This window comes from Pogona vitticeps, chromosome 2 (genome assembly GCF_051106095.1).
Source record: "Pogona vitticeps strain Pit_001003342236 chromosome 2, PviZW2.1, whole genome shotgun sequence".
Classification (NCBI taxonomy): domain Eukaryota; kingdom Metazoa; phylum Chordata; class Lepidosauria; order Squamata; family Agamidae; genus Pogona; species Pogona vitticeps.
Window position 1 is genome coordinate 109,348,222 of NC_135784.1, and position 19,461 is coordinate 109,367,682.

At 42.2% G+C, this 19,461-nt stretch overlaps 1 long non-coding RNA gene across 1 annotated transcript; it reads left to right on the forward strand.

The window, feature by feature from the left end:
• Positions 1–3,122: 3,122 nt before the first annotated feature.
• LOC144586851 (uncharacterized) lies at positions 3,123–6,666 on the forward strand. Its single transcript, XR_013541909.1, has 2 exons — positions 3,123–3,380; positions 6,168–6,666. It is a non-coding gene; the product is annotated as an uncharacterized LOC144586851 (long non-coding RNA).
• The last annotated feature ends 12,795 nt before the right edge of the window (positions 6,667–19,461 follow it).

Sequence of the window (19,461 nt, forward strand, 5' to 3'; positions counted from 1 at the left end):
AGGAAGTCCCGCATGCATTTCAGTTGGACTTTGGTCTTTGCTCTCAATCTGGAGAGATTAAAGAGCTTTCCGTCTGATCTAGTCCGGAGATAGACACCTTCTGTTGCAGTTCCAAAGGCATGCCTCAGCATGACAGCAAAAAAGATCCCAAAAAGGGTTGGTGCGAGGACACAGCCCTGTTTCACTCCACTTCGGATGTCAAAGGGATCTGATGTTGAGCCGTCAAAAACTACAGTGCCTTTCATTCCCTCATGGAAGGATCTGATGATGTTAAGGAGACGAGGTGGGCATCCAATCTTGGGAAGTATTTTAAAAAGGCCATCCCTGCTAACCAAGTCAAATGCTTTTGTAAGGTCTATGAAGGCCACTAAGAGTGGCTGTTGTTGTTCCCTGCATTTCTCCTGCAACTGTCGGAGGGAGAATACCATGTCAGTGGTGGATCTATTAGCTCGAAATCCACACTGTGATTCTGGATAGACTCTGTCTGCAAGCATCTGGAGCCTCTTCAGCACCACACGGGCAAGCAGCTTCCCTACAACGCTAAGAAGAGAGATGCCACGGTAGTTATTGCAGTCGCCCCTGTCTCCTTTGTTCTTGTACAATGTGATGATGTTTGCATCCTTCATGTCCTGTGGTACTCCACCTTCCCTCCAGCAGAGGCAAAAGATTTCATACAGTTCGGTGGTGATGATCTTCTTACCGCATTTCAGCACTTCAACAGGGATGTTGTCCCTTCCAGGTGCCTTGCCGGGGGCGACGGAATCCAAGGCCGCAGTTATTTCTGCTAGGGTTGGTTCACTGTCCAGCTCTTCCAAGACGGGCAGACACTCAATGTTATTTAATGCTTCTTCGGTTACTGCATTCTCTCTGGAATATAGCTCAGAGTAGTGCTGCACCCAGCGTTCCATCTGCTGTGCTCGGTCCTGGATGATCACACCTGTAGCAGACTTCAAGGGAGCAGATTTCTTCTGTAGTGGACCTAAGGCCTGCTTGATACCATCATACATTCCTTTGATGTTACCTGTGTCCGCTGCTATCTGTATCTGAGAGCAGAGCTGAAGCCAATAATCATTGGAGCATCTCCTGGCAGCCTGTTGGACTTGACTACGAGCAGCTCGAAGAGCTTGCAGGTTGTACTCGCTAGGACAGGTTTTGTATGCTGTTAGAGCTCTTCTCTTATCCTCGATGGCTGGCATTAACTCCTCCGAATGGGCTTCGAACCAGTCAGCCATCTTTCTGGTCTTCTTGCCAAAGGTGGACAAGGCGGTGTTATACACAGTGGTCTTGAAGTGTTCCCATCGTTCGGGTGCATTTACATTAGCTGGACCTGGAAGGGTTTCCTCAAGTGCTTGGGCAAATTCCTTCACTTTTCTTTGATCGCGAGTCTTGCTGATGTCAATACGTGGTCTTCCTTCCTTTTTCGTGTGATACAATTTCTTTGTTCGCAGTTTTACTCTACTACACACCAGGGAGTGATCAGTATCGCAATCAGCACTCTGGTAGCTGCGTGTGATCATAACACTAGAAAGGCTAGAACGTCTAGTGAGGATCAAATCGAGCTGATGCCAATGCTTGGATCTTGGATGTCTCCAGGAAACTCTGTGTTGCAGCTTCGTATTAAAGAATGTGTTGCTCACGCAAAGACCATAATAACAGCAAAACTCCAGTAAGCGTTGGCCATTTTCGTTCATCTTTCCAATGCCAAAACGGCCTAGACAAGTGGGCCAAGAATTGTGATCAGCACCAACTCTAGCATTAAAGTCTCCAAGAATGAACAGTGCCTCTCTTTCGGGGACTTTTTTGATAGTAGCTGCCAGATCGTCATAGAATTTGTCTTTCACTTCTGGGGTGGATGACAGTGTTGGTGCATATGCACTAATGAGGGTTACTGGTCCTGCTGATGAGTGGAGCTGCAGAGACAGGATTCTTTCACTCCCCACAGTAGGTGGAATAATGCATCTCAGAAGGGTGTTTCTGACTGCGAAGCCAACACCATATTCCCTGGTCTCATTCGATGGTTTTCCCTGCCAGAAGAATGAGAAGTTTCTTTCTTTGACAGATCCCGAGTCTGGCAGTCTTGTCTCTTGCAGGGCAACAATGTCCATTTGCAGCCTACTCAGTTCCACATTCATATTCTCCATCTTGGAACTTCAGTGCCCACCCAAATCTTGTGTGGTGGGCCTGCCAGATGATTTGGCCTACTCCGGGAGCTTGAAATGTTGGCTGTTATTCAATGGAAGATTTATATAGGGGAGCAGCATAACTTGTGGAGGCTCAAACATATTTAAGGTACAAGTAGCACTACCTCACCAGACCTCTGCTACCCTCACTCAATCTGCTCTGGCCAGCTTCCTTATTTATAGCCAGCTCATGGGGTGACACTAACTGTTAGCTTCCTCCTTCACCAATGTCTCAGCTTGTCTTTCTGGAACCTAGCTGTCAATCCTCTCCCTACAAAGACTCACAAGCACACAGAACAATTTTCTTCTTGAAGGTGTGGGTTGGTTGTGGGATTGGGATTTCTCAGTCCATGAAGAAGCAGTGGAGGTGGTGAGAGGAGCCAGGAATTGCCCCCCTCCAAAAAAAAAATTGGCAATCCTGGCTAAGGGATTCCTGTGGAAAACTGATTAGTCTGGGGCTCTGTCCCACCCACTGAGCTACTAAACTAATGAGAGGAACTATTGTACGTACTAAGCAGTGCAGGAGTTTAAGTGTTGCAGTTTAATAAAATTTGATTCTGTTCCTAAAATAAAACTTTCCTGATCCATCTCTGTATTATTTATCCAAAAGTTCACCTAACAGGAATCACCTGACACCTGATATTAGCTGAATTTGAGAATGGGATGGCAGATCCAGAACTCAGGGGTCTCGACATTTCAAAGCTACTTGGGTCTTACTGGGGATCTTGGAAGATCTGTGCCCAGCTATGTGCTACAGAACATTGGATGCATTGAATAGTTTTGGGTACCCAAATATATTCGAATCAGAGCCTCTCAAATCTAATATGGGTAAGTATTTTCCGGATCCATTAGAGCCTGGCCCCTCTGATATCCAGAAGGCCAAACCCCCAGATGGCATCAGACCATTAAGAGGTCAGAAGCTTCTGGGGCTGGGTCAGAGGAGTGTGGAACCTCTACTAACGCCTTGTACTGAAGGCAGAAGCTTGTCTTGAAGCTCCTTCAACTGTGGGGAGAGACTCCTCAAGGGAAAGAACTTCCTGAAAAGCAGGTGGTCTCCTTAGAAGAAGGCTGTTCCTCTCAGTGAGACTATAGGCCAAATTCTGCAATTGAGCTCTTCTCCCAGCTGAGCAAACATCTGCAAATGAGTGTCTGCAGAGCTCCAGCAGCTCTGTTATAGAAAAGCTCTCAGAACTGCAATGGGTGGGAGATTTTTATTTTGATATTTTGCTGGTTTATGTTTATCTTATCTGCTCCTTGCTTTTTGGGGGGGGGCGAGGGGGTTACTTGGGTTTGCTTACATGATTCTTGGTATGGCTTCACTTGGGCTGTTTTGGATTCTGACTCTTTTGCCATTGGCTTATCCTACACTCTTCATAGCCTCTGTTTGCTGGTGTGATGGTCACAACAGAAGCTTTAGCTTGCTTTGTTCTGTGATTGGTCTTTAGTCCATAAGCAGGTTCTTCTTTTTTCACACATGAAAAACTGCCTTAAGTATCTTGAACAGTAATGTCATTTCAGCTCTAATTAGAGATTATCTCTCATTTATAGTTTGGCCCTTTGTCTGATAACAAATCCTGGAGCTTCAACACATCTCTCCCCCACCTTCTAAGTTGATTAAACACCCTAGAGGATTTGAAAGCTTGCATTCTGATTGATATTTTAGTAGTCCAATAAGAGTATAGACAACCCTAATTTGGGGTTTTGCCCATGGTTTGCACAGCTGTGTTTCGTTTCTTTATCGTCCAAACACAAAATAGCTTTTATCCTTAAATGTGGTGTCCTGTAAGATTTCAACTTTCTCCAGAACACTGCATTGAAGGACAACGGTGTTTTTCCTCTTTTAAAAAAGGGATATTGCTTAAGGTTTCAAATTGCCTCACTACACTTTTGATAATATCTCTTGTAAACAATGGCTGAGTTCCTGTAACTGCCATTAATTAGTTAAGAGATTAAGCTCAATTAATTGCCACAACTTGGAAAGTAAAAAGAATTTTCTCCCCGTGTTTGTAACACTTTATAACCTTGCTGATTTTTGTGTTTCATACTAGACAGAACTTGTATTTTGCAAAAATACTGAAGGGTGGGTTTTTATGTGTGCATAAAATACAATATGCAAGAGAATTTCAGGTTTGCAACGCTGCCGCGAATCTTTTGTAAATAAGATGAATTGAAACATTCATAGTCTTCCTCTGCAGGAAGAATAAACACTTGAAATTTTGCATTTTCTCCTGCAAGAATAAAGTACATGGAAGATTTCCATCCTTATTGTATGTGAGAAGGAAAACAGCAAATGTGAGGGGGAAAGCCCTGGAAGGGGGGGTTACACCACTTCTATCAAGTTGTTTTTTCGATTTGTTTTTGTAGGTGTGATTTTTTTAAAAAAAATGTTTAGTAAAAAAAATTAAAAAATAAACCACTTCTATCTCTGAATGACAGTTCTGGTATGGATTGGAGCCCAACGCACTTGCTTGTAATTATATATAAATAAAAGAAGAGAGTGTCTTTGTTTTCCAAAGCCACAAAGTTGTAAGAATGACAATAAAAAGAAAAGAAAGTACAGTGCTGGCAGGACTTTCTGCTCAGCAAAAGCCCAAGAGCATTAAGAGTATCTTGAAAACCCTATTAGGCTTGCTGTAAGTTGGAGCTGACTTGAGGGCATATAACACACACATACACAGGGTCAGGTGTGGAGAGGTGCTTTCTTGCCAGTTTCTACAGAAATATCACACACTCACATGCAAGGAGACAGATGCAAGGGAAACAAATTCCTCCTTTTTACAGTTGTCTCTGTTGCATTTTATCACACACACACACACACACACACACACACACACACACACACACACACACACACACACACACACACACACACACACACACACACACACACACACACACACACACACACACACACACACACACACACACACACACACACACACACACACACACACAAAATTTGGGGACTGCTTCTGTGTTCTGTACAGGCTGTTCTTAGGTCTGATATCTAATTCCAAAACCAAGCGATCCCTAAGCCAAACCAAGGATAGGTAGTATATGGTAGATAGTATTCTGCGAACTGGAATGCTGTTCCTTAGAGCTGGAATGGATAATCATGGTGGTATCTTGTATTCTTTCAGGACCTGAAATGAATACTATAGAAGTCAGAAGCTGTGGTGTTGCAATGGGATTTGGAGTTTCAGATTTTAGTCTGCAGTGAGTCACTAGGTGATTCTCACCTGGTCACTCTTGCCACTTGGAAGAAGCTGGTAACAAATAATAGGTTAGGTGTAGAGATGGGGATGAATATAAAAATGGATCGCTTTTTCTGACGAATATAGCCGGTTCATTAAATATTCGTCAATCCGTATTTGTGGGTTCCAGAAACCCCCACAAATACAAAGGGATGAATATTTATCCGTTTTTATTCATCCTTCGTTGTGCTTCGGAGTTTCTAAGTCGGGGGAAGCTGGGGAAGCTTTCCTGGGGGGGGATCCTCTTTGTGACTATATAACTAGGGGGTTCATGATCCAATGTTCACCAAACTTTCAGGAGTTGTAGAAAAGTGTCTGAGGAAGCTTCCCTGCATATTTGGTGTCTCTAGGTGGTTGGGGGCCAGTTTTTATAGCCATTTAAAATGCAGATGAATCGACAGATTGAGTCATCAATTTGTCAAAGAATATTCATGTTTGTTGATCTGTTAACCTTGATGAATAACGGATCAAAACGAATCCCCATTTTTTTGACTTGTCCCCATCTCTAGCTATGTGCAATTAATTCCAGTGTTCTTACTTAAGGCCAGCAGCATGGGTTGTGCCAATCTGGGGTTTCTTTGTTTTTCAAAATCTTGTTAGTTTTTTGTAATAATAAGAAGAAAGTTACTTTAAGAATTCTATAATGACAACTAACTACTTTTTTTGGGGGGGGGGTTAGATTATACCTATTTACTCTAATTTTTTATTTTCTATGCTTTGCTTTCTGTGTCAGAATGACCTTCACAGACTAGCTCTGAGGATTAAGTGTGAAGGACGAGCAGCCACTGGGCTTCATCAGCCAGAAACATCCTGGGTTTCTTTACAAACAAACAAACAAAAGATTTGCATGGACTAAAGCATGCAACTCGGGCCTGGAATGAGAAAATGAAGAAGATGCTACTGCAACAAGGCATTGAGCATGGTGATGCAGATCAATGCTCGTATATCAGAAGCAAAAACTGCCATTTAACTTTTATTCTTGCCTTTGCAGATGACTTAATGGTTGCTACTCAAAGGGAATAGGAGTAAAGAGATTGCACACCATCTTAATAGAGATTTGGTGTGAACCTCACCAGTCCCAATTGGGTCAGTGGGGCATCCTTCTTCCCTTCTTACATACATATATTCAGACTGATAGTTGGAACTGCAACAGGATTTATTGAACTTGGGAAAGCATTGACAACAAGTAACTCCGAGTTCAGTCCCATGTCTCTAGGCTGGGTTGATGCCACCAGCAAAGTCTGTTTGCAAAGTCTCTGGTTCCCTGGTTCCACTCACCAAGGAAGAAAAAGGGAATTGGGGAGCCCAGTTCTCTTAGTCCCAGACTATCATGTCCAGGATGTCTGGACCCTCCTCCTAATAACAAGGGCTGATACACCTGCAGTGAATGCAGTCAGAGAAAGTATTTCCTTCCCAGCAATGGTGTTGGTCTCACCTTTCTGAGGCGGCTTGCTCTGATTTCTCCCTGCATTGACACTCCTGCTGCCTCCTCTTCTGCCAGTGTCAAGTCTGTGAATTGGTTGGCTCTCCCACCTTCCTTACAGCCTTCTGCTCATGTTCCCAGTAAGGTATGTGGTAAGGGGCTTTGGGTGCTTGTGCTTTTCTCCCCTCCCTTGGGAACTCATAGTTGCAATAGGACCCTGCAACAAGGACTTTCCTTATAAATATAATCCCATTCTCCTGGGACTACTGCTAATTCTTTTGGCGAATGTTCTGTCTAATATGAAATACAAAAAACCAATACAGTAGGCTTAACAGAATATGCTGAATGAGTTCAGTCCTATGGCCCATCTGCCAGTTCCCCTTTAGTTCCCCTATGGAGTACAGCATATATGATTAGTGTACTCTACAGAATGACATTCAGGTGCTGTTACGTTTGAACCTGTATGTAAGCTAACACATTATGTTTTATCTATTTAAATTACTTGATTATTAAACATAGTCACTTTGATTTTGTTTCATACACCACATGCTTCCGTTTGATGGTTGAAGTCTGCATATAAACTCCCTGGGACATCTTGAGCCTGCTTTTCTCTCTTAAGCTCTCTCTCTCTCTCTCAGCCTGACTAACCTGATGAGATTGTTGTGTAGATGACGGCAGGGGAAGGAGGAGAGTCAAGACCCCTGCCCTGAGTGTCTTGGCTCCAGATCTCATCCACAGTTTCCAGTAGGGCTGGAACAGTCCCATTTGGCTGTCCTTTGAGCAAAACTGGCTAGTTGCTAGCAGGACATTATAGACATGATTGGTTCCCATTTCTTAATTGAACTGGACAGGAGCCTTTTTCCCTGCCTCTCTTCTGTCATGCCAGGTGGACCGTGGGATGTTTTCTTAAGCAGAGATTCCAGAGTCTTAGATTTAATACCATTTGATGTACTTGCCAGTTGGCAAATATATTAAGGCATATGACATCAATCAATCAATCAATCAATCAATCAATCAATCAATCAATCAATCAATCAATCAATCAATCAATCAATCAATCAATCAATCAATCAATCAATCAATTCTTTATTTGCAGTCCTTAGACCTATAATACACAGAAGTGGACAACCCAGATCCACACAATCTCTGCAATACAGTGGTGCCTCGCTTTACGATTGGCCCGCATTACGACGAAACCACAATATGACGATCTTTTTGCGATCGCAATTCCCTGCTTCGGGAACTGATTCTTCACAAAACAATGATTTTAAAACAGCCGATCGGCGGTTTCAAAATGGCCACCGGGTAAACAAAATGGCTCCATGCTGTTTTCTGGGACGGATTCCTCAGAAGACAGGGAGCGAAAACAGTTGTCCTATGGAGGATTTTCACTGGATGGTGAGTTTTGATCCCATTGGATCGCATTGAAGGGGTTTCAATGCATTTCAATGGGTTTTTTCGCTTTATCATGTTTTCGCTTAACAGCGATTTTCCTGGAATGGATTATCGCCATTAAGCGGGGCACCACTGTACGTAAAAGCATCAAGGTAAAGGTTCCCTGTGTCCGACTCTAGGGCATGGTGCTTATCCCCGTCTCCAAGCCATAGAGCCAGCGTTGGTCCGAAGACAGTTTCCGTGGTCACGTGGCCAGCATGACTAGACATGGAACACCATTACCTTCCACCGTGGTGGTACCTATTTATTTACTTGCATTTACATACTTTCAAACTGCTAGGTTGGCAGGAGCTGAGACAGGTGACAGGAGCTCACTCCGTCATGTGGATTTAATCTTATAACTGCTGGTCTTCTGACCCTGCAGCACAGAAGCTTCTGCGGTTTAACCCACAGCGCCACCATGTCCCTCAAACATAGACATAAAAGCATCAAACATAGGTAGAAAACAAACACGTATACAAGCAATTCAAAACCCTCTATACCAATACCAGAGTCAGGTATGGGGAAATTTCTGGAACTTGAGAATCGCCAGACAGAACCCAGCTACCTCGTACCCAGCTATCTTACTATCCCTGTCTGAGAAGAGATACTCTAGTCTAGTTTTCTCTGATTGGCCAGAGATGTTTTCAATCAATGGAGTAATGATCTGATTTCGTGCTACTGCATAATGCGGGCAGCGGAAAAACATGGGCTCCATGGACTTGACCTCACCAAGGGAGCAGGAACACAGCCTCTCAGCAAGTGGGAGCACACCTTGCCAGAGTAAAAGCTCTCCTAAACCCTTTTACTTCCAGCGACGTTAGATACCTGTAACATTTTTAATATAGGCCCTTGCCATAGTGTTTTGTACCCTGGAAAGATCTGATTGGTGCTCAATATCCTCAATTCTCTGCTTAACAGTTGTTGGTTTTTTGCCTGGTCTAATCCATATAATAAAAGGGAATGGGGATGGACACCAATTTTCACCATATACCTCTGAACAGATATGTCCCAGTTCGATTGGAAGTTATCAGTGAATATCAGGGGAAGCAGCCCTTGTGGGATAAGATAGGGCTTTAACCACGTGTAAATAGAGAGAATACTTATCCAGGCTTCTACTTTTATTTATTTTATTTATTTAACTTATATGCTGCCCACACTACCTAAAGGTCTCTGGGTGGCTTACAACAATTAAAATACAGTAAAAACGAAAACAAAACAATTAAAATATATACTCCAAAAATTGCCATCAGGACCCACAGTTGATATTATTTCAATTAAAAGCCTTCTGGAACAGAAAGGTTTTGACCTGGTGCTGAAATGTCATCAGTGTCGGCACCAGACAAATCTCAATTGGGATGACATTCCATAGTCTGGGGGCAGTTGCCAAAAAGGCCCTTTGTCTACAAGTCATCCCTCTTGCCTCCTTGAGGGATGGCTCTTTCAAAAGGGACCCCTGGCTAGATCTTAACTGCTGGGTAGGTTCATATGGAAGGAGGTGGTTCTTCAGATATCCAGGGCCCAAGCTGTGGGCCCTGGATACCTGAAGGTATATATGTTAGACATCCTGTCTCCAGTCTTATCCTGGCATTTGGGACAGATATGGGGACTTGTAAGATGGTTCTTAAAAAATTGGATTGTACCCTTTCCTGAGGTGAAAATGTGCGCTGACTGGGCCTAGAAATGACCCATATAACAGTTGGGATAATGTCTTGGCCTTATAGAGTTTTAGCACTGCTGGAACAAACGCACCCCCTTGAGAGTAGTGAAATTTTACTATGCTGTTTCTTTCTCCTTGGTCTGCAGCGTATTCGCTGTGTTGAAGTTTAGAGCCTGAAGCTTGTAGAAATACCCCAAGATATTTAAAGTTGTTTACCTGCCCAATATAGTTTCCATTTATTGACCATACTCTCTTCTTTGGTCTGTGCCCAAAGGCAACTATCTTGGTTTTCTGGAAATTGTCAGGGATTCATCTTCGCAACAGGTATTCTGGAAAGTATTACTGTGTCATCCGCATACAATGATACTGGTACTGTTCACCAAGTCTGGTGTGTGTGCTTGTGAATACCGGGAGTATTTAGGCAGTTGGGTAGACCATTTATATAAAAAATGAATAATGCAGGTGCTAAAAGACATCCTCGTCTGACACCTCTGTAGGTTTGAATAGGTTCAGTTAAATGACTTTGTATGCTACATCTAACTCTCAAATATGTTTGTTCATATAGGGCCCTTATTAGATAGAGGAGTCTTCTATCAATAGTTTAGCTATTAGGTTTATCCCAAAGTCATCATCTAGATATTGAGGATGTTATTTAGTCATAGGCTTAAAATTCATTCAGCATAACTCTTCACTCTCCCTCAGACTGCCTTATTAAAACCGCCCTCTCTTGGATCATACTTTCCCTCACATTGCTCCAAAAACCTATCCAACCATTCTTCCCAACATTCCATGCTCCTCACTTACTAATGCATTTCAAAATAACACATACTTACCATCACCATATAAACAATAACATTTAAACATGGCTGGGCTTCAAAACTTTTCTTTTGTAAAATTGTTTTTAATTCATATTGTTGTTGCTTTGTGGTTGTAAGCCGCCTAGAGTAATCTTAATTGATTAGATAGGCGGGATAGAAATCAAATAAATCAAATAAATAAATAATGTCCCTTAAAATAGGGCAAAATCATCCCAGCCCCCTAGAGATCACAAGGAAACTTTCTGAGGGGAAAAAATGGTGTGTGGGATGATGGAGGCTACCTCTTCAAGCCATGTGTCGGCCATCCCTGCAATAAGAGATAGAAGTACAGTGGTGCCTTGCTTGATGATGTTAATCCATTCCATTGAAATCACTGTAGAGCGAAATCGTCATCAAGCAAAATAAAAAAGCCCATTGAAATGCATTGAAAACTGTTCAACGTGTTCTAATGGGCTAAATACCTGCTGGTCCAGCGAAGATCCTCCATGGGGGGGGGCATTTTCTGCTCCCTGTAGAGTGAAGAATCCGTCCCTAACACAGCGGGGAGCCATTTTGCACAGTGGGTGACCATTTTGAAAATGCGTAGATCAGCTGTTTTGATTGTTCTAAAGCGAGAAATTGGTTCATCGTAAAGCGGTTTTTCCTATCTAAACATCGTTTTGTGATCGCAAAAAACCTAATCATTAAGCGGATTTGTCGTGGAGCGGGGTAATCATTAAGTGGGGCACCACTGTAAAACTTATAATCCTCCTCATTGCTCCAATATATAACATGAATCAAACAAGAGAAGAAAACCATGGAGTGCAATGCACAAATGTCTTCACAATACCTATCCAGCATCAACACATACACAACATGTCTTTCTGAAGTAGGCGATTATCTAGGCTCCTCACATATATTTTCTTCAATGTGTAGAAGACTCAAAAGTTCAAACTAGAACTTCTGGTTTTAGTTAGAATAATCTGAATGATAGAAATCTTAATAGAAGCACAACCCATGGTCTGACTATGCCATGGAGACTGGAAAGGACAATCTTGATGTGTTTTTATGTTGAATGCTGTATGGATGTTTTAAAGATACTTATATTGTTGCTTGATGTTAGACCCTTATTTTATTCCCTGCACTCCCTCTTGGGTTTATATTCATGAGTACTATCTATATAATGTTGTTGAATGATATTGTTGTTTCCATGTTGATTTAATATTTATTGATATTTCCAGCTACCCTCGAGGAGCACATGGTGCTGGAAAATGTTAGGTGTTGTATATAAACTCTGAAATTGTCCTTCAGCTTTCTTTCCTATTCTTTCTTTCTGTCAACTTCTTGGCCTTCTTTTTTCCAATTCTTGACAGTTTCCTTTGTTGAGTCTCTCCAGTAGAACTTGTGGCACACAGTGAATCTCCATTCTTTTCATTGCGAAGCGCACAATATATAACCACACAGGGGTGGGGAAGTAAGCCTTCTGGGACCACATTCATTCATGTTTGCTCAGAAGAGCAAATCAAAATGGTTGCCTGGAGCATTGCCTTTCTTTCAGATCTTGGGTCTGTGCAAGATGTGCAGCTTGATGATAACAAGGCCCATCTGAGTGAGCTGCAAAATAAATAGTTTCCTATTGTGCTGTTTTTCTGAAGCTTCCTAGCAGTGACATCAAACGGGGGGGGAGGGCAAGGAGCAGGAGGAAGGCTGAGACAATGCATAGTTCTACATGCATGCATGCATAATTAAATGCATGCATAATTAAAACACTCAGTGGAAACCAATGGAAGAAAGCAAAAGAAAAGCAAACATTTCCTTCATTTTTTTCTCAGTCATATATTCAGGCCCTGATTTCTAACCTCCTGCAACCTTTGGGTTATTGCTAAATTGCCCATCAACTTTCTTCCTGAGAATCTGGTTTCTCTGTCAAACAACTCAAGTTCTCCACATGACCAAACCTCTGTATCTTTACAATGTATATCTGTGCTTTCTTTAGTTTTTTTTTTTTTTTGGTGTTTGTGTTAAATTTTACTTACTTACTTATTTTATTTACCATATTTTCCCATTTACAAGACAATCCACTGTATAAGACGACCCCCCCTTTTCTAACACCCAAATTAGAAAATTTGAGGGCAGCGCACGCACGCGCCCTTTCTCGGCTGCCTTTCTCGCTTTCTGTGCCCTGCGGAGTTTAGGAAATGGCTAGTGCAGCCATGAAAAGAGAACGCGCGTGCGCCGCTTTGATCCTCGCACCTTTCCTGGCTGCCTTTCCTGCCTTCTAAGCCCTGCGGACCTTAGGAAATGGCTAGTGCAGCTATGAAAGAGCAGTGCACGTGCGCCCCTTTGATCCTCTTTCATGGCTGCTTCAGGATCAAAGGGTTGCGAGTGTGCTGCCCTTTCACGGCTGCTTTACTCTGTAGCTTCACACAAGGCAGGGAAAGCGGCTGCCTGCCCTGTATAAAAGTGACCCTCAATTTTTGGTCCAATTATTTAAATAAAAAGTCGCATCTTATACACGGAAAAATATAGTATATCCTGCCTTTCTCCAGGGTTTGCTGGCGCACCCATGATTGTTTCTTGTTGCTGGATCTCCCTATATACTTTATCCAAAGATATATTCCTGCCCAAGTTGTCTGACAGACGATAATATTAAGACTGTCAATATATCTTGTGCTCAGAAGATCGAGGGGAGATATGACAGCACTTTTCAAATACTTGAAAAGAAGTCATACAGAAGAGGGGCAGGAACTGTTCTTGTTCATTCCAGAGTGCAGGACATGTAACAATGGGCTCATGCTACAGGAAGCCAGATTTTGGCTGAGTATCAGGAAAATGTGTTAACTGTTAGAGCTGTATGACAATGGAACAATTACTTCAGGAGGTGGTGAGGGCTCCAATGCTGGAGGCAGTCAAGAAAAAAATTGAGCAACTATTTATCAGATCCACTTTGATTTTGATTCCTGCCTTGGGCAAGGAATTGGACTTGATGGCCTTATAGCCCCCTTCCAATTCAATCGTTCTGTGAGTCTCACCTTTTCCCTAAGACTTTGAGAATCCTTTCTGCTCAGTAATAGAGAAAAACTAACAGGACGGTTTGCTAGATAAGTTTGTGTTGCCACTTTATTCTTGACTGAATAGCTCCTTGATCAGTCCTCAGTCCATGGTGGAATTTCGTGCATTTTACTGCCTCCCTTCACTTCTGGCCTGTAACACCTAAGAGATACAAATTGATCTGTGCAACTGCATGTATTAACTCAACAAACTGAAGTGCGAAAGCACCCTTCTCAATTTCTCCAGGTGTACTTTGAAGGAGATAATGTTATTTTACTCACCTATTAGGAAATATCTGTGATCTCTAGCAAAGTGACTTTGATCATCAAAAAGTCCCTCATCCATGCAAAGGTATATCAACAAGCAAGTCCCATGAAGAAAGAACGTGGTGTACAGTACCTTATAGGAAGGCAAGTGTCATAGATGATCAGTGTGATATATGCAATTAAACAAATGAGCCAATTTTAATTTACCGTATATTGTCACCAGAATATCCAATTGGCTGGATTTCCATTTGCAGATGAAAAGTGGTAAAGGCAAAGATTGACAACAATGGCATCATTGTCTCCTCCAGTTTTCTTTTTCCTTGCCCTCTTCCTTACCCAAATAGTTCCTGATGAGAAATTGCCCAGAAGTGTCTGATGCCATTTAACTAATGAGAAAAGGTATTGTTAAAAACAAAAATGATGCCACCAGTAAATAACCATTTTCCAAGATCATTGCTCACATATGATGATCTTCCATTTTCAGACTTGCTACCATAATCTATACTGAATTGCGTTTGTGGGGAGAGAAATTAGGGTTCTTTATTAAAGTATTGCTGATTAGTTAAAGCACAGCTGATTGCTTTGAATGTCAGACTATATACAGTAAATTCATTTGAATGAAGAGGAAGAGAGAACTATCTTTTGCAGGTCTAATAAATACAGAGAAATTGTTATTTTTTTCACTTAAAAGCAAGGGTGGGTGAAGTCTAGGGCAGGCATTCTCAACCCCCTTTTTTGGCCACAGTCACAAATATGGAAGAAATATATTCCAAATCAAGATTATGTAAGTCTCATAATGAACCTTATGCGGTTGTATGTGAAGAATTGTTTCCAGCCTGTGGCCTCCTTAAAATGTGCCAGGACCCTCTCAGGGGCCACATGTCACCTGTTGATAAGGACTGTTCAAAAGATTTGAGGACTGCCCATCTGTAGACTTTTCCTACCATTTTCTCTTACAAATCAGTTAAAAAAAATCCAAACCTCCCAAAACTAAAAAGCTCTGTCACACCCTCCAGAGGCCAGTCTTGTAAAAGGAGCTCCTCAAAACATGGTAAAATTGGTAAAAAAAAAACGATATAGTTCAAAAAGCCCCTTTGTGCCCTCTCAGAAGGGGCCAATTTTACCATGTTTTGAGGAGCTCCTTGCATGTGGGGAGACTACATCTTCTGACTTTTAGGTTTGTTTTAAAAGACTGGCCTCTGGAGGATGTGACAGAGCTTATTAGTTTTTAGCTTTTTAGTTTTATATACCGTATTTTTCGCTCCATAAGACGCACCTCTCCATAAGACGCACCAAATTTTTAGGAGAAGAAAACAGGAAAAAAAATCTCTTTTCTTCTCCTAAAACTTGGTGAGCCTTATGGAGAGGTCCATCTTATGGAACACACCCTAGGACCCTTTGGAGGCTCACCCTGCCCCCCTGGAGGCCAGAGGGGGCAAAATACCACCTTCTGGGACTCTTCTGAAGCTTCCCAAGCCTCAAAAGCATCCCAGAAGGTGGCGATTTCACCTGCACTGGCCCCATGGGGGGTGGGGGGAGCGTCGCAAGGGTCTGAGTGAGCCTTCCAGGACCCTTGCGATGCTCTCCCCACCTGGAAGCTGGCGATTTCACCAGCGCTGGCCCCGTGGGGGGTGGGGTGGGGAGCATTGCAAGGGTCCTGGAAGGCTCACTCAGACCCTTGCGACGCTCCTCCCACGGGGCCAGTGGGGGCAAAATCGTGGCCTTCGCTCCATAAAACGCACAGACTCCCCCCCACTTTTTTGGGGGGGGAGTGCGTCTTATGGAGCAAAAACTACGGTACCTAAAAAAATTAGTGGAAGGCAGAAAGACATGAGGAAATATGAATGTAAAATGGAGTGACTCAAGAAAGGAGGTTGTAGCCTTCACTTAACAAGACCTGGTGTTAACAGAGGGATCTTTCAAGGTCTCTAATTCATAGGGTCACTGTGTGGGAACCCTGACTGTGACTGTGGTCACACTTGCAAAATGTTTCCAAGTTACTTTTTGTGAAATTTGACTCTCCTTTTGGGTTCAGATGACGCTTGGCCATTATCGATTCTTTTGTTCCCGTTCTGTGCTATGTACACATCAAATCCAAACCCACTGGGAGGTTACTACTATTTTTGTTCCACATTTCATAGCACAGTACTACCAGCATTGCATTCGGTGTGTACTCCTAAATCGATTTATTTCCTTTATGTCTGGTGTGCTTCCCTCACTTACTTTTGATTGACTCTTATTTTTCAAAAAAAAAATCAGTTTTCAAACAGGAATGTCAGTGTGTTGGTATTCTTGTGTCAAATGTGTCTTAAAGTATGCGAGTACATTGTGGGTTCTCCTCCATAGGGGGTAATGCAGTGTGGAAATAGGAAAAAATGGCACAGATCATGATGTGGCCAGCAATGGGTCACTCTTGCACTTGCTGGCAAAAGGTTTTCTGCCATTGGTGCAAAGAGCAAGCTTTGGCAATCTAAGGAGGCCTGCATAGGCAGCTTGTATTGAAAAGACGGGCTGGGTGGGCGTTAGGGAGGTGGGCCAGGGTGTACGAAGGCTCATTAAGGAGAAGCCAATCCCCAATCCCCTCCTGACTGGTAAACTACAACAGCCCTGAGTTGACTCCGGCTTGACTTTGAGGAAGCTGAGCGGTTCTCTCCTTGAGGAGGTAGCTCGTCATCCGGTGTGATTCACATGACACATGAGATCATGCCCCCCCTTCCCCAACCCTCTACCCAAGACCCCTCCCAGTCTCAGCCTTGCTCTCTTTCTCCACACAAGGAAAATGTGGGTTGAGACCATTTTTGCCGCTGCTGGGAAGGACTGGAGGAAGAGCTTTTGTTCTTTTTAAATGACTAATCCAGTTGGGGTGATGAGGTGGTCGTGCATGACTCTGTGAAGGCATGCATAGGGGAGTGGGGAGGTGCTCAGGCATGTGTTTCAACCCAAGGGGCCACTGAGAATCTAATAACAGACAGAATGTAATAACTTGTTAAGTTTTCGAAGATCATCACTGCGGTATGTAATAAAGGCTGAAGTCAAGGCACATTATACACTATCTTATATTGGTCTGGTATTTAATAATTTCAGTTATTATAAGAGATATTTCACACTGTTTAGAAAGGAAAACAGTTTTTTGTGAATGGCCAGTCTCTTTAGCAGACTGTAGTATCACTAAAAATACAGCAGACAATCTAAGGTCTATTGCTCCCATTTTATGAACGAGACTTCCAGCCTTCTTCATGAACTTATATCCATGATGTTTGGCCATTGTTGTTTTATTAAATCACATGTGCTACATTCAATTTTAGTCCCAACCAGAACAAATCAATCCAGATGTCCATGACTAATTAGTCAACACAAATCAGGTCCTATTGATCTGAATGTGTCTACTTTAATTGGCATTAACGTTAGATTGAGTCCATTGATTTGTTTCCTTTAATCAACTCTTTCTTAGCTGATTGGCAGCTACAAGCAGTGGATTTTTTTCTTTTTCTTTTTCTGCACTTATCAGACTAACAAAGTTACATAAGTGTATTCAACCCTGACTGCAAAAATCTACTTCACTGCCTTATGCTGATGTTCATGATGTTTCTTCATGCAATATTATGAAAATATGAACTAAACCTTAATAAAGGACTTGCCTGCTTTTACTGCTAGCCACTGTAGAATATGTGGTAAATATTCCCATTCTTCAATGAGTAATTTAGGCCAAGAGGAAATGAGGTCTTATTTAATTTGTTCTGTGCCAGTGTACAGGAAATATGTTTTGGTTTTGGCTGGGAATATACTTCAGATCTGGAATTTATTCAGGTTCTGAAGCAAAGCAGGAGTATTTGTCCATTTTCAGAGTGATCCAATGAAGTGTTTTGCAGGTTTTTGAATTTCTAGTAAAATTCATTTTGCTACATAATAGCAGTACAGAGACCCACAGAAGAGAATAGCCGCAAATTCACAATAATCCACCCCTTTCTCACTAACTAGCATTTAAAGTCTCAACAACTCACTCTGAAACATTTGTAGCAGAAAGAAATTTCTTTTTACAGTTGTTGAAATTACAAACATGTACGCTGCTTTTTTCTGCACACATACTTAGCAACCAACTGGACAGATCGATAGGAAATAAACAATAGCCACCAACCAAGGAAAGAAAGGAAAAGAAAACACTCAGCAGAGAGGTGAGACCTTTTTTGAATTTAATGGCTGGAAAGAACAATTGTTTAGTGCTGGATACATAGACAATTACCCCAGCTCAGAAAAGTCCCTCCAAGTCCCTCAAACTACACCATGTGAGGTTGTAAATTAAACTCCAGCACATCACTCCCAGTTTTCTTATGGCTGTTAGTTCTTCTAGTCATCATTAAGGATTTTTCTGTCTCATAGGAAAATCAAAGATCCTTAAAACATGTACTTAGTTTTCTCTCATTGAAGAGCAAATACATAATGTTCAGTGAAGCAATAATATGCTCTAAGTCTAGAAAAACCAGATTAGATAATTCAAAGAGATGTGGAACCAGAAAGGTGAACATCACTTTAATGGCATTGCACTGCAGCCATTTGGTGATTTGTGGGAAAGCAGGTATGTATTAGAACTTTGTTAAAATTAAGGGGTTCATCTGGGGTTAAATGCACAGTTTACAAAGGTATGTTAAAACATTCAGCTGTCTATTTATGTAATAGTTGCATTGCAGGTAGTTGTGAGAATATAGCACCCACCCACATAATTTGTTACCTTATTTTCCCTTTTGCTACATTTAAGTAGGGACCTAACAGAAGCAGAAGATATCTAGAAGAGGTGGCAAGAATGCACAAAAGAATTATAGCGGAAGGATCTGGATGTCCCGGACAACCCAGATAGTGTGGTTGCTGACTTTGAGCCAGACATCCTGGAGAATCAAGTCAAGTGGGCTTTAGAAAGCATGGCTAACAACAAGGTCAGTGAAGGTGATAGCATTCCAGTGGAACTATTTAAAATCTTAAAAGATGACACTGTTAAAGTGCTACACTCAATATGCCAGCAAGTTTGGAGAACTCAGCATTGGCCAGAGGATTGGAAAAGATCAGTCTACATCCCAATCCCAAAGAAGGGCAGTGTCAAAGAATGCTCCAACTGCAGAGATATCACCTTGCTGACAAAGGTCCGCATGGTCAAAGCTATGGTTTTTCCAATGTATGGAAGTGAGAACTGGACCATAAAGAAGGCTGACCGCCGAAGAATTGATGCTTTTGAATTGTGGTGTTGGAGGAGGCTCTTGAGAGTCCCCTGGATTGCAAGGGAGAACAAACCTATCCATTCTGAAGGAAATCAACACCGAATGCTCACTGGAAGGACAGATCCTGAAGCTGAGGCTCCAATACTTTGGCCATCTCACGAGAAGATAAGACTTCCTGGAAAATACCCT